Here is a 16,007-nt window from a genome sequence, read left to right as displayed (position 1 = left end):
CAGAAGTGAACCGGAGGTGGGGCTGGAGCATCGGTGAGTGGCTGCGCGGGCACAGGAGGTCTGCGGGGGACCATTAGAAGCCCCAGGTAAGTTCAACACATTTCCCCCCGACCCCCCTACAATATCCCTTTAAGTGACAATATATACTCTGTACAGTGCTGCAGAAGATGACACTACATCAATACTAAATAATAATAATAATAATAATAATAATCTATCTGCCAAAAAAACTCAGTGTATTCCCAGGAGAAGTCATTGGCCTATAATGAGCATGCAGATCAGCTGCATGCATGCTTGCTGCAGGTGTGTGCCTCAAATGCAACTAAATTCAAAACAGAGATTTATGACAGCCAAGCAACTGGCATGCTTTATACCGAAATTAAAATGGCAGCCTCCGTATTTCTCTCACTTCAGGTTCCTTTTAAAGTGTAAGTGTCAGGCATAAACTCAATTCTTTATTTTTATCTGGTAAACAAGTAATAAGGATGCTAACCAGGCAATCAAAAAGGTAAAATCTATTACTTTTCTTGTTGATAAATGATCATTCCCCAGTTTACCTGACTCTTATTTAGTACATTGCTGCACAAAGGAAATTGCAGGGCATGCTGGGTTGTCTTTTTTGCTTCTTTGTTTCCCCTCAGACTTAACTAATGCAGCCTGATTGGCCGAAGCCGCTTTTCCTCCCAATTTTTTTTCCCTCCCACTGGCCAATATTTCTCATGCTGAGACAATGCACTTCCTATTGCAGAACTGGGTGGGAGTGCCTGAAGACTGGGAGGAGGGCGGGCAATGCATACACAATCAGGCAGAGGAGAGTAATGGTGCGTACACACGTGCGACTATAGTCGTTTGAAACGATCGTTCCCCGATCATTTCAAACGACGATCGTTACAAAAAAGAAGCCAACGACAATTAACTCCAACGACGCCCGAGCGAGATCGCTATAAACGAAAGTTCGGCCGTGGCGGATCTTTCTAAACGACGATCGTTTGAAAAATAGTACATCGTTAGCAAACGGTCGTTCGTACTAGGCTGGACATGCGCACATCGCTTCAAATCTATATGACTGTACTTGCCGTGATGGAACGTTTGTTCAATAATTGTGTCCTATGTGTGTCACATTAAACAATGAATGTAATTGTAACAGGATAGGATATGTAAAGTTTAGTTAGTGCTGAATAAAAATGACATTAAACTTACAAGTTGGTACAGTATGCAAATTTGTAGTGTACAGTATGGAACGCTCGTTTTAATTACGTTACTTCCTTCAATCTACAGGCCATTCATTTAAACGTGTGTTCCGTTCTGAATAATGATGAGATCGTTCACAATATGTAAATTCGCGCGTCATTTCCGTATCGTTCGTTTTCAAACGATCTTATCGTTGTTCCCGTGTAAACCTTCTTTCAACGACCGTTTAATTATGTCTTATTAAACCATCGTTCGTCGTGTGATACGAACGATCGTTGTATGTGTGTACGTAGCATTTGGGAGGAAATGACACCAGGATTGGATTCAAGATAGACTGTTAAAATTGAGAATTCTATGAAGAATTTTTTTTCTTCACACTATAGAAAAATCACTAAAATCAAAACGTGGACAGTGCATTACATATGTTTTGTAAGTAGAGCAAGTATTTATCTACTTATATATGTGTTTTTTAATGAGATAGCATGGCTGACAGCTCCTCTTTAAAGTTGGCCACTCACCAGCAAACGATGGGGAAAAAAATGAGTTAAGTCTGCCAAGCTTGTCTGTACTTGCCAACCAGGGAAAACCTCCCAGCGGACAGTACAGGGCAGAACTGTGTGGGATGATTACACTTGTAGCACATGTGGTCCTCGTCGTCAGACAAATCCTTGAATGTCCTATTTGACCTTGGGCAAAACCATTTCCAACTGAAAGGAGAAACAGTCACACACAAACCATGGAAAAAACGGCAATGCACAGAAAAGGTCAATTATTTCCTAAAAACATGAAGACAAGTAAGGAAAGCCATTTTCATGTAATCATGATCAAAAATTAAAGGAGAGTCTGTAGAACAGGAAATCTACATGTGAAAGCAGATCACAGCAATGTAAGAGGCCTGGAATGACAGTCTGTCCAGGTGGTAACTGAAGCCGATAATCAGATATAAACCCAGCAGACAACACTGCTCTTTTCTTCTGCTGCCGGATATACTAAGCATCTAGCAGTGCATTCTATTTACAGAGGCACTACAGTGACATATAGGAGAACGCAGCAAATGATTCAGGATTCCCACAGTTTGCAGTCATCTTCCTGGTTTCAGTATCAGAAAAAAACCCAAACATACCTATGGAGAGGGGAGGCTCTGGATCGTAGAGCCTTCCTAATCCTCTCTCTTCCCCCCCCCCCCTCCCCATAAGATATTTTTAATAATTGGTCAATAAGTCCTTACAAGGCACTTCTTACTATGCATGCATAATTGCGCTCTGGCATTCACTCGCGCATGTGCAGTACAGAGCCTCTTGTGGCGGCAGATTTGAACAGGGGTGACAGCGATGGGAATGTGATTACCCTGTCAGCACAACCTGCCACAGGGGGAATGAAGCAGTACGATTGTCCTGCCCCAAGCTCTCCTGTTGCAGGACGATCACACCCCATAATACGGTAAATTAGCCTAAATCATTTTCTAGTGTTTTTTGGCCAGGTTTTGTCCTGTTCTTGCTGCTCTGTTGAGGTGGCGGTGGACAGTGACATGTACCTTGCTACGGGCATTCAGATGATGCAGGCCTTGTGGGTGTGAATGAGATTTGTGACTGACCAACGTGGAATATGTATGCTTGTAAGTGTGTCTCCTGAATATAACCATGCCCACTGAAGAAGCCAGAAGTACTCGGCAAAACATGTAGGAGAGCACTTGGTTTGGTCAGGGTTTTAGTGCCAATCATCCGCATCTCAAGGTACATCGCAGGAGCCATCGGGCTGGGAATATGCAGCTTAAGATAACTGGAAGTCTCAACTAACAGGCATGCCTGAGAGGGATAAGGGGACAGTGCTTTTCGGCCGGTTGCTGAAGCAAACGCAATCTCCACCTGTGCCAGATACAGGGGACTTTGCTATAAAGGGTTTGTGCACCGCATATCCAGTATTAGACACTAGTTCAAAGCCCACACCTTTAAATGCACTTGTCATCAAGAATCCCACACCCAACGAATCAGCAAGACCTAAAATTTAACCTCTCCCCGCCTTAAAGGCTTTACAAGTTCTTTTTGTCTATGCTAAAGTCACAAGGTAAAAGAAAAAAAATGAATTTGATGATGTGGCGAAGAGCAGAACAAAGGGTTTATTGTTATAAGTTGCATAGTCTTCTGAGATACTACTGCAAACCAATAACAGCACAGGAAATGACTGCTCCCACTGATGTGTAGCCTTCTCGAGTACATCCGTGCCTGCGCGTTAAGCTGCCGCTGCTCCTAGCTAGCGCACAGGCGGGGCCGTACTTATGCAGTTGCAGTATGGCGCGCTCGATCACAATGGTGAGTGCAGTTGCGATGTAAAAGGTGGTCCAGGCAGCAGCGGTAGTCAAATGGAGGACAGGGGAAGCCTCTGGTGGTACACAGGGCTGTGAAGTCGGTAAAAAAAAAAAAAAATAAATAAAAAAAAATCATACGGCTCCGACAACTCAGTTTTTGAAACCACGACTCAGACTTCGACTGATCTCCTGGTACCCAAAATTGCTCCGACTCCACAGCCTTGGTGGTACAACAGGAGGTACTGGCAGCGCTTTCAAATGCAGGCTGCACCCGAATTGACCAGCTGCATAGATGTGCAGAGCCCAAAACACAGGCAGATTACGCAACTTGAATTCAAAACAGATGAAGCAAATGGAGGACGTTATCTTTCAAAAACAGTTTGCGCACAGATTGTTCAGTACTAGACTCTTCCACGACGTTGACGTGTCCTCACGGAAGAGACCTAACCACTAACTAACAAATCATCTGGAGGATTTAGAGGCTTCCATCTTCATAGGTAAAGTAGCTACGTTTTTAATCCTGATTAATGGCGATAAGCAAATCCTATGGGATCACTATCACTGCTGAGATTGCGGCACGTTTGCATCTTCCAGTGATCACAAACGTGCTGAGTGTAGCATTTTCCCGGCGATTGCACCACAATTCTCATTCACTGTAATGAGAATAGCAAAACACAATTAATGGGGGGGGGAATCACAGAATACCGCAATGTAAAATCATTGCAGGGTGTGAACAGGGCCTCAGTGTGATGTAAAATGTGATTTATTTAGTTCCAGCACAGAGAAATAATGGCCTTTATGCTGGGAATACACCATGAGATTTTTTGGCAGATAGATGATTCGATAATTTCCGACACGTCCGATCTGATTTTTGATCATTTTTATGACTGATTTCTCATCGAAGTGAATGGAAATCGATCAGAAAAAGATCGGAAAAACAATCGGGCAGTCAATCTGCTGAAAAATCTCACTGTGCATTCCCAGCATTATGCTCCGTCTACACGGAGCGATGTGACTTATGAATCGAGCCGCTGATGCGACTCAATTGATAAGACCTGACAGGTCGGATCTCGCCACCGCCGATTCCCTGCTCGTTCCCCACGAGGAGACAATGGCAGGGACTCGAGCGGAAGATAAGCGGCGCCGGCGGGGACGAGGGCGGATCGAATCGGGCGAGCGGGGTCGCGGAAGAGGCGATTCCGGCGGCTAATCGAACCGCCGGATCGCTTCGTGTAGACGTGGCGTAAGATCTTTTCAACCCTGTCCTGTTATCAGGAGTGTTTGTCAAGACTGATACAAGACTTTTGGTTTTAAAGGGATACTGTAGGGGGGAGGGGGGGGGGGGGGGAATGAGTTGAACTTACCCGGGGCTTCTAATGGTCCCCCGCAGACATCCTGTTCCCGCGCAGCCACTCACCGATGCTCCGGCCCCGCCTCCGGTTCACTTCTGGAATTTCAGACTTTAAAGTCCGAAAACCACTGCGCCTGCGTTGCCATGTCCTCGCTACCACTGATGTCACCAGGAGCGTACTACGCAGGCCCAGTATGGTCTGTGCCTGAGCAGTACGCTCCTGGTGACAACAGCGGGAGCGAGGACACGGCAACGCAGGCGCAGTGGTTTTCGGACTTTAAAGTCTGAAATTCCAGAAGTGAACCGGAGGCGGGGCCGGAGCATTGGGGAGCGGCTGCGCGGGCACAGGATGCCTGCGGGGGACCATTAGAAGCCCCGGGTAAGTTCAACTCATTTTCCCCGACCCCCCCTACAGTATCCCTTTAAAGTACCCTGCTATGCACCAGCAGCGTGTATAAGGCTAATGGAAGAGCGGCAGATTTGGAAGACGGACTGGCACCAATACGCAGGACAGTTAGTGTATAAATGGACACATACATGCACATTTATACACTGGGGGAACAGCGCTTGGGGTTTTGTTGTGATTGTCCAGATATAGCTCACTTTAACTGCCTCACATCCAATCGACCAAAATGGCCTGACATCTTGCAGCATGTCTGATCAACATGATCAGCCCGAAATTAGTCACATCCTTGAACGGGCATGGCGGCACCAATTTTTATCCGGAGCCGCGTGTTGCGCAGTAGCCTACAACTTTAAAGCGGACCCAAAACAAACATTTTTTTTAATTCAAAGTATTTAGTTGCACCACTGACACATACAAAGATAAATAAGCATTCCTTCAAGCCTATGAGCATTTCAGTGCATGCTTTTCACCCTTCTCTTTTTATAACTCGGGTTACACAGGGGACAGCCATTAGCAATTCCTCCATTGCCGGACACCACCTACTCCACCAGTTTGCCGGATTCTGTCCCGGTAATATGAAAGGGCAGGGAGGGGTTCCTCCAATAAATGTAAAATATTTTAGATTTGTCATCATGCAGCTGAAAAAAAGGGCTGCTATTTGTTATTATAATTTAGATAATAGATTTTATTTTTGAAAACTTGTATTTTTAATTTGGGTCCACTTTAAAGAACAAGCGACACCCATGCTAACCTAGAAAAAAAAAACACATATATGTAGATAAATACTACTTCTGCTTGCATAACAGATGTATTGTGCTATCCACATACTGATTCCTGTGAATTTTATAAAGGTAAAGCAGAAAATCCTATTCTAGGCAGTGGCCATCTTGCCAAGTTAATGCTGACATCATATCCTCCCCGACTTGTTTCCCTCCCCTCCCTTCTCTTGCTCATTGTGTATTCATTAGCTGCCCTCCTCCCAGAGTGTTCAGAAACTCCCACTGAGGTGTATACTAGGAAGTGCACTATCTTATCCTCCAATCGCTGAGTCATCTCAGCCTTGCTTGTAAACACAAGTGATTAGAGGGTGTTTCTGATAAGCAGCTAGGCAGGGAAATAAATGGAAGAGGAGGAATAGATTATAGATAAAAAGAACTCCCAGCATTCAACTCCTTGGCACTGTTTGGCACTAGGACCAGTGCTCATAAAGTATGTGATAAACCCAGCAAAAAAAGTTTTGCAAGTTTTGAATGCAAGATTAGCATCTTTATCACTTAATACACTCAGACTAGTTGCTGTTGAAATTTGATTTTTATGGTGACAATACCGCTTTAAGGGCTGACAAATGGTATGGGATAAAATTGCGTGAGCAGGTGGACTACAGAGGCCTGGAAGGACAATCCTTGTCTCAGGTACACCTTAAACTTCTGATAGCACAAATGAACGTCCATGCACTGGCATCCTGTCACCTTCCCCGACCAAAACACGGGCAACAAGCAATGTGCCACAGCAGCATTTCTGGACTGACTGCTTTGTCCCCAGGTGCTACCAGAAGCCCACCCCCCTCCCCCTCTTTCCCTCTCCTACATCTCCACAGTACACTCAACGTTGAGCCCAGTGTGCCGGAACTGTTACAGCCTGGAAGCAGACCATTGGAAGCCAGGATCATAATCAATAATTTCAGCCAGCAACACACCAGCCTTAGGGTTAAATATGCACATTACAAACAAAAGGACACTACAGCATTTTAGAAAAAGGCCAGAAGCGACGCCTGTGTGACTGCTGTGCTGAGCGTTTGCAGCACCAGCTGTGCCAGCATGTTTATACTCCAGACAAGCAGGACAAATGCCAACAGTGCCAGCCATATCTTGGTGATAACCACTGTGTTTAACTGAGGAAAATAAACCCTAGCCAGTCTGCCCTTTCCCTGAGAACAGTTGGCTCAGGATTCTGAAGGAATGACACAGACACTGGACAAAGCCCCAATCTGACCACTTTCAGCTGCACCAAGAGAGGGTCACTCTGTAACAATAGGGAGGCAAACAATGGGAGTTACACAGCTGTCAGGCCAATGGCACAAGGGCAATTCCCACGCTAGACGGAAAATGAGGGACCTGCTGCTCAATAGCTGCTGCCAAGGATGACAAGGCTCCTTGGTGCAGTATAAGGCCTCGTTCACATCATACATGCTTCCGTGCGGATATGGAAGCGCGTATGATGTGCTGAAACGCAGGAACGGCAGAAGGGCATAGACTGCCCTTCTACCGTTCACATCTACTGCACTGCGCAGCAGTACGATGCGCTGGGAAGTGCTTGCGTACTGCTGCCTGCATTTTCCCGCACCGCAGAGCTGATCCCAGCACTGTCAATGGATGGGATCAGCAGCTCAGCGGGCGTACGATCGGATGCGCTGCGTTCCGATCGCACAGCCATTTGCGTTGGCTAGATGTGAATGAGGCCTAAAGGTACATATACACTGGCAGTTGGGGGGGGGGGTGGAAAGGAGTTCAATTCACACTGATTTTACATTGGTAGAGACTGGACAGGGGTCTGTCGGTCGCCAGGCAGTCCAATGCCGCTACAGCTGCAGATTAGGCCGAGATTTTCCCAGTATGCCGCATCAACCATTCCAACTGCTTTCAATTAAAAATATATCGAAATGAATATCAGGCGGCCACGTTGGCATCAATCTCTGCCAGATTTGATCGTCCAGATATCGAAAGCTTCAAATCAAGAAATGTATGTATACCCTAAATATAGGTAGAGATGGAAAACAATATGATACGCACAGGAGAAAGTCTGATTGGCCAAACTGGAAATCTGTCCAAGTACTATTGGTTTCTTTTGAATTAAGTTGCATCATGCACATTGCCCAATATCATCCAACTCGAGGAGGAAATCTGGAATAAAATCATATGTGGAAAAAATGTTTTATACTTGCTTCCTCCGTGACTGCAGCACTGCTTGAAAATACCTAGCATTCTTATTCTGCTGCAGACTCTCCCCGGAAACCAGGCGGATGCTGGCAGCTGACCAATGTGACATGTGACCCGCTGTGACCTATTCTTTTTGTTACACCTCCCACCCATTATGTATTCCTAATATATTACCATACATACGCATCATTAAGCAATATTAAAACAACAAAAAATAAGCTCAGTGTTAAAGGGGCACTATAGCGATAAATTACTTTCCTCCTATGTTGCTGTCACTTACAATAGGTAGTAGAAATCTGACAGAAGCGACAGGTTTTGGACTAGTCCATCTCTTTATGGGGGATTCTCAGGGATTTATTTTCAAAAGCACTAAGTGAATGGCAGTTGCTCTGTCCAACTGCCAAAAAAGCGAGCAGGGAAGCTGGCCAGCATCATTGTTTAAATCCTTTTAGGGAATCTTTAAAAAGAATAAAAGCCTTGCTGAGAATCCCCTATGAAGAGATGGACTAGTCCAAAACCTGTCGCTTCTGTCACATTTCTACTACCTACTGTAAGTGACAGCAACATAGGAGAAAAGTAATTTATGGCTCATTTTACTCTGGAAAAACCGTACTTATGGTATACGTTTGCACAGATTTTAAAGTTTTACAATTTTTCGCCATAGTGCCCCTTTAAAATACATGCTTATCACTGGCAGTATTTACACAACAAAAACGGTTTATTAGGCCTCAGTCACGCTGGGAATCACAACGCTAGCAAAATCACTAGCAATTTGCAAAGAGATTTTCCTGTGATTTTTCACTGTGCAGGAAGGCGATTTTGGAGCTACTGCGCTTTGCGATTCTTTAACATTGAAACGCAATCACTCCGAAATCACTACAGAAATGCTGCATGCACCATGTTTGAGATTTCAACAAATCGCTAATCACTAGCAACCGCTGCAGTGTGAACACTACCAATGATTTGCATTACCAGTGCTTTTTTTTAAGAGCTAGTGATTTACAGATGAGCTGAAATCGCTAGTAAAATGCTCCAGTGTGAATGAGGCCTTAGTAAAGCCAAGCTGTAACTGTGGAAGCAGAGGGGACAGTTTGAAAGGTGATTATTCAAGCTGCGATCAGAGCCCACTGTAGCTAGTTAATGATCAGTGTACGCACAGAGCAACAGCTATGCACACACTTAGTGGTGATTGCAAAACCGTTAGCAAAATCGCTAGTGCTTTGCAGAGGGGTTTTTTTGCGTTCTCTTACTGGACATTTCCGGGTATTGGGGTTTTTTGTTTGTTTTTTTTAGAGCAATCACATTTTTTTTTTTTACATTTAAAAAGGCAAGCGCGCCAAAAATCGCAGAACAGAGATGCCCGCACCGCGTTTTTGTTTCCGCAAGTTGCCGGTGATTGCTTCAGTGAGATCACTGCCATATACTACAAGTTACACTAACGCTTTTCAAAGTGCTAACCAGGGCTGTGGAGTTGGAGTCGAGGAGTCATTTTGTGCACCCGGAGTCGGAGGTTTCATAAACTGAGTCGTTGGGAGTCGGAAGCTTTTTGTACAGACTCCTGGTGCTAACAATCACCGACAATTTGGAAAATGCTTGTAAACTGCCCCAGTGTGAATGGGGCCAAAAGCGTTATTCTTGGGGAGGGGGGGGGTGCTCTTTACATTATGTTAACGCAGATACTCGGTTTTTGCTTAGTTCACACCCATCCCCCAAAGACAATTAGGAGTGGCACTAGTTAAAGATTGACATTTCTTATTTAGAAAGTGCAACACTGAGGTCACATAATGGCAGCACTGCACTTCCAGTAACACAGACTGCTGGGCATATGGTCCAGTTTCCTCGCAGTCAGGGACACATCTCTTCCCATTCATCACTGTGGAAGGGGCATCCCTAATGAGGCCCATACACTGGTCGATAAGCCATCAATTGAGTCTATCTAATCGATTGGAAATTGATTCTATCAAATCTATCGATCAATTTGTGGCTGATTTCGATCACTTTGATCTGACAGGATGGAAAATCTAGGTCGATCTGCTGCCAGCATGGACCATAGAGTTGCATTGGATCTAATGGTCCAATAATGCATTTAGATCGATTTCAAATAGATTTAATTCTGAAATCTATTGGAAATCTGTTCCTAGTGTATGGCACACATCAGATTCCTTCAGATTGGACTTGACAGGCATCTGCCAGAAATCTAATGGTCGAATCTGCTGCAAAACTATAAGTGTATGGCCACCTTAACTGGAAATGAGGAACATAGTATAAAGGCCCATACCCACTATGCGCTTTTTACAGCGATGTTTTGAGCGACCGTTTCCACGATCTTGCGATGTGGGTACAGGTAAATGATCACACAAACATCATTTGGCGACGAGCAACAATAGTGACCATCACGGCGGATCAGATCTTTACGATCCCCAATGACTCCTGCTATCCTGTGTCATGTGATCCCACGGATAGGAAAATGGATCGGAGAACCCCGTTTATCAGGAGGCATCGCTGCGAGGTTCCTGATCCACCATCAGGTTAGTATTCAGCTTAATGCAATGGGTGCTTTCTATAGTAGAAGTGAGGCATTTCTAATAATCCTTCACCAATGCTCACTTTACTAGTATACATTTCTTCTATGGGGCAGCAGCTGAGAGGGATGTCAAGGAAATATGAACTGCCCATAAAGTCCATGACCAGATTAAACTGCATAAGAAAGTTTTTTACTTGAACAATATTATGGAGATCAGGCAAATTAGTAGTTACAAAAACCTTGCACAAATACAAAAACTGTTGCCCGCTGGGACACATCCCTGTGATCTTGCCGCCAGGAGACAGCCGGTATATGGCTTATCCTGCTGCTGCACAAGTTCCCGGCGGCGATAAATACTATTCCCCCTTCAGGTCCACGTGGATAGTGGGGAATGAAATAATTCAGCTTCCAGCTGCAGCTGGCGGACGAATTACAGTGTTTTAAAAGTAACTTCAGCTCCGTCTTCTAATGGCGCAGGAGTTACTCCTTGTGCACTGCTATAACCGTAATTCCTATTACGGTCTATGGTGGCGCCGGCTCCTGCGCTAATATTACAGCGCTCGGCTGGGATTGGGACTTGATTCCTCAAGCTCACATCAAGGGGTCGATTTCTCTATGGGTGTGTCACTGGCATGCCATATCATTAAAGAGAACGCCTCTTAATGAGCCAACACAGATCCGCTTATGTAAAAGTGGCTCTGGCTTACTGCTCCGGCCCAACCGTATTCGCACAGGCGAAGTGTGGCCGTACTTATTCCTGAAGAGGGACACAAACTCAATCTTTAATCCGAGGTGGGTTCTGTGAGTGGCAACAGAGGACAGCATGAGAAGCCTCTACAGGTTGTGGAGGCTTCCCTCTTCTTAAGGGGCCCATACACCAGGTCTGTGGAGTCGGTACAAAAATCTTCCGACTCCGACTTCTCAGTTTCTGAACCCACGACTCCAACTTCGGGTACCCAAAATTGCTCAGACTCCGACTCCTTAGTCTAATACTTAACAGGGCTGTGGATTTTGTACAAAAATCATACGACTCCGACTCCCAACTCATACTCTTCAGTTTCTGAAACCACGACTCCGACTCCAACTCCGGGTGCCCAAAATTGCCCCGACTCCGACTCCACAGCCCTGCCATACACTCAGCCGATTTTCTGGCCGACCGATCGAAATCGGTTGGCCAATCGACGGCTGATTTCGATGGATTTCCATCGAACTGGCAGGGTGGAAAATCTAGGTCGATCTGATGAGATTGCTTATCATTTTGCATGGGCCCTAATGGAAATCTGATGGCAAAAAAATGCCATCAGATCGAATTTCAATAGATTTCAACCTGAAATCTATTGGAATTCTATCCTGGTAAAAAATGTTCTAAAAACACATCAAATAGATCATCAGATGCATTTCTTATCTATCTGCTGCTAATCTGACGAGTGTATGGGCACCTTTGGGCAAGTATGTGGTTTTTTAACCAGAGGTCCGCCTTGCATACACTAGCTTAAATTCAGCCAATAACGACTGCCTCTGCTGAGAATTCATCAAATGCAACGCAGCTCCCATCCAAACTCTGCAGCCCGGCCGGCCTGGCGGACTGATTTTGCTGAGCACTGGCACAGGGTATTCTCCCAATTCACCCCTCCTGCCAGGTGTCCCTCCTTATATATAGAAATAGAGATGGTCAGTCAGATTCTTGTAATTCAGGATTACAATCAAATTGTATGCAGCTTGGAATTAGGCCAAACAAAATCAGCAGGAAGTGCACGTGATTGGCTCATTTCCAAGCTCCATCCATTTTGTATTGATCTCCCTGGCGGTACGCAGTTTGAGGCTGCGTCCGCGGGAGGGATTTTTTAAATTAAAGTTGTTGTAGCATCTGTAGCTAGCACTAGGCTAGCTACCATTGTCCCCCAGCACCTTTCTGATTTCCCCGATCGCCGACGCTATACGTTATCTAGCCGCGATCCCGCGAGAGCCGCAGCCTCCCCAATGAGCTTGTCTGTTGCTATAGCGACGATCGGACATGACGTCATGCGCAATCCCAATCCTCCCTATAGCTAAGCCTGGAGCTGAATGGAGAGGCTGCACCATCGCGGGATCTGGGGAGGGTGTTTACAAATAACGGTGGCGATCAAAAAAAAAAAAAAAAAAAGAGCGGAGGGACTTGGTAGCTAGCGAAGTGCTAGCTACAAAAACTTTCATTCAAAAACATCTATCCCGGGGCAGAGAAATCCTCTGCGGCGGCTACCCCGAGTGTAGCTCTGGGTTACCACCAGGGAGGTTAAATTTGCACCCAAGCCAGAATTATTAACATCTCATTGTCCCTCTCTAATCAGGAGCAATTTCTCCAGTGTCAAGAGCAAGTCCTACCCCCCCAACCCCTCACACTGGTTCTCTTACATGATAAACGGCTGCACTGGCCAGTATGGGAATTTCAGCTCATATCCACTTTCTTTTTACAGCTATCTCAATCTCTGAACGTAACATTTTACTAACCTCTATTTATGTACATGCTTTATTTAATTTGCTTAAAGTACACCTGAAAGGAAAGAAATGCCCCCTGGGGGTACTTACCTCAGAGAGGGAAGCCTCCGGATCCTAATGATGCTTCACATTTTCTGAGACCGCTTGATGCAGCGCAGTAACCCCCACACTTACCAAAACAATAATATTCAGGGATCCCAAGAGATTGCAGTGATAGTATGGTTTGGGCGACACAGCAGGAAACCTCAAAGGGAAACACTGCTAATGTGATTGGTTCAATGACAGGATAGTCTCTTCGGATAGGTAGTAAAAACCACGCCCACACTATTCAATCAATTAGAACTCTTCAAGTTCTGTCTGTAGAGGGTGCTGTCATTGCAGAATTGTTCCCTATGAGGATTCCCACTGGGTCACCAAAAAATGTACATGAGACAGGTGCGGTTAAACAATTATTAAAGGAGCCCATACACTGGACGATTTCAGCCATCGATCGATTTTATGGTATTGATTAGAAATCGATTCTATCAAATCTATCGATTTGATCTGACAGGATGGAAAATCTAGGTCGATCTGCTGCTGGCAACAGATCGATGGCCCATAGAGTTGTATTGGATCTAACGGTCAAATAATGCATTTAGATCGATTTCCAATAGATTTAATTCTGAAATCTATTGGAAATCTGTTCCTACTGTGTGGCACACATCAGAAAGATCCCTGTCAGATCGACTTGACAGGCATCTGACAGAAATCTATCCGATGGACGAATCTGCTTCAAATCTATAAGTGTATGGCCACCTTTACTTGCCTGGGGCTTCTTTCAGCCCTTTGGTGTCCATCCGGTGCACTCCGTTCTCCTGCAGTCAGCCCCGGCAAATTCCCAAACTACGTCAGTCAGAGACTATTGCGCATGCGTGGATATGGCCACACCTCCTTGGTTAAAGCCAATGGGTACCGCTAATGAAAAAAAAAAGTCAGACTCACCTAAGGAGAGGGAAGGCTCGGTCCTAATGAGCCTTCCCGCTCCTCTCCCGGTGCTGCGCTGGCTCCCCCGTTCGCGTCCGCCGCAGGGACTTCGGGAGAACTCGGGCTTCCGAAGACGGGCCGCTCCATACTACGTACGCGCGAGCGCGTCAGAGGGCGCGAGCGCATGCGTAGTATGGAGCAGCCGCGTCCTCGGGAGCCCAAGTGCTCCCTTCGGCATGCGAAGTGGCAGTATTTGACCGAACTGGTCGAATACTGCCACGGGGGATCCTGCGCGGGACCGGGCACTGGGAGAGGAAAGGCTCATTAGGACCGAGCCTTCCCTCTCCTTAGGTGAGTATCTGACTTTTTCTTTTTTAAACCGGTAAACATTCACTTTAAGCTCCCATAGCCAGGAGTGTTCTGCATCTGAAGTTACAACAAGCCTTAAGTAAATGCACAGACGCAATACACTCCTACAGCTACAGGAGCGCAACCAAGGAGGCGCCAAGACTGCACATGTGCAGGAGCTGACAACAGGAGAATGGAGGGGACCAGGAGGACACTAAGGCCTGGTGCACCCCAAAACCTGCTAGCAGATTTTGAAACGCTTTTTCTGTAGCATTTCACCTAGCATTTTGCGGTTTTGGGAAGCGTTTTTGGTGTAGTAGATTTCATATATTGTTACAGTAAAGCTGTTACTGATCGGCTTCTGTAACAAAAAACGCCTGCAAAACCGCTCTGAACTGCCGTTTTTCAGAGCGGTTTGCGTTTTTCCTATACTTAACATTGAGGCAGAAACGCCTCCGCAATCCAAAAAATACCTCACCACGGGAGTATGCGTTTCAGCAAAACGCCTCCCGCTCTGGTGTGAACCACCCCATTGAGATACATTAACCAAGCGTATCCGCAGCTGCAAGCGGCTGCAAAAAACGCCTGAAAACCCACTCGGTGTGCCCCAGCCCTAAGGGAGCTGGCAGAAGCCCTAGGTAAGTATAAATCCTCTAACTCCCCTCATGACAGGTATATAAATCTTTACCATTTATGAAGCACAACTTGGAGGGCCACTTCAAAACAATAGCAATCAGATGCAGAGTGCAGCAACCCATAGCAACCAGATGCAGAGTGCAGCAACCCATAGCAACCAGATGCAGAGTGCAGCAACCCATAGCAACCAGATGCAGAGTGCAGCAACCCATCGCAACTACTCACTTCCACTCAAGTACATCCTCCTTATACTGCAATGTAACTGGTTTGTAATGGCCATGCACTCCTCAGCTCTTGTACCTCCCTGCCTAGGCCAGACCCATATGTCACTTGTGTGTACAGAGGCAGCACAGCGAGGTGAGGCCTACAGCAGTGATACAGCGGAGTGACACAGGCCTCCACCCTCCTCACTCTACAGCCCCCTCCTCAGTTCCCCAATGACCCGCTCACCGCCGGGACTCGTTGCTCCTCCGCCGTCACCAGCCCTTTGCCGCCGCTGCACCAACCGATCCGTCACGTGTCCTGCCGGGAGTGAAGCAAAAGGGGAGGGTTTACCAACTAAAAGAGAGGCTTTGGTCCCTGCAAACCCCCCTACTCCTGCTACACCTCCACCTCTTTCCCTATTGGACGAAGCGCACACTGGTGGCGGGACTACCAGCAAATGGCGGACAGCTATTGGCTGAGGAGGCTGCCAGTCCTCAGTCGGGAGGAGACCTTCTAGACCTTCCAGGAGCTTCTCTTCGTGGATGACGGCGATTGGCTGGCAGACTGAGCAGTAATTGGCTGAAGGGGACAGCGAAGTGGGAAGGCGCGTGATGCGGGAAGAGGAAGTCAGCGAGTTACTGGTTGATAGTAAAGCTTCATTCATTCGG

At 46.2% G+C, this 16,007-nt stretch overlaps 1 protein-coding gene across 1 annotated transcript in view; it reads right to left on the bottom strand.

Annotated features, from left to right (window-relative positions):
* The window catches only part of CANX (calnexin), a 78,316-nt gene extending 62,557 nt beyond the window's left edge, over nucleotides 1-15,759 (bottom strand). The window contains exon 1 of the mRNA XM_068278088.1: nucleotides 15,586-15,759. The gene's annotated coding sequence lies outside the window, so the exon portion shown is untranslated. The remainder of the gene's footprint in view (nucleotides 1-15,585) is intronic.
* Nucleotides 15,760-16,007: the final 248 nt, after the last annotated feature.

The sequence above is a fragment of the Hyperolius riggenbachi genome, chromosome 3 (genome assembly GCF_040937935.1).
Source record: "Hyperolius riggenbachi isolate aHypRig1 chromosome 3, aHypRig1.pri, whole genome shotgun sequence".
Taxonomy (NCBI): Eukaryota; Metazoa; Chordata; class Amphibia; order Anura; family Hyperoliidae; genus Hyperolius; species Hyperolius riggenbachi.
Note: the sequence above shows the minus strand (reverse complement) of the source record. Positions and strands in the feature narration are given on the sequence as shown.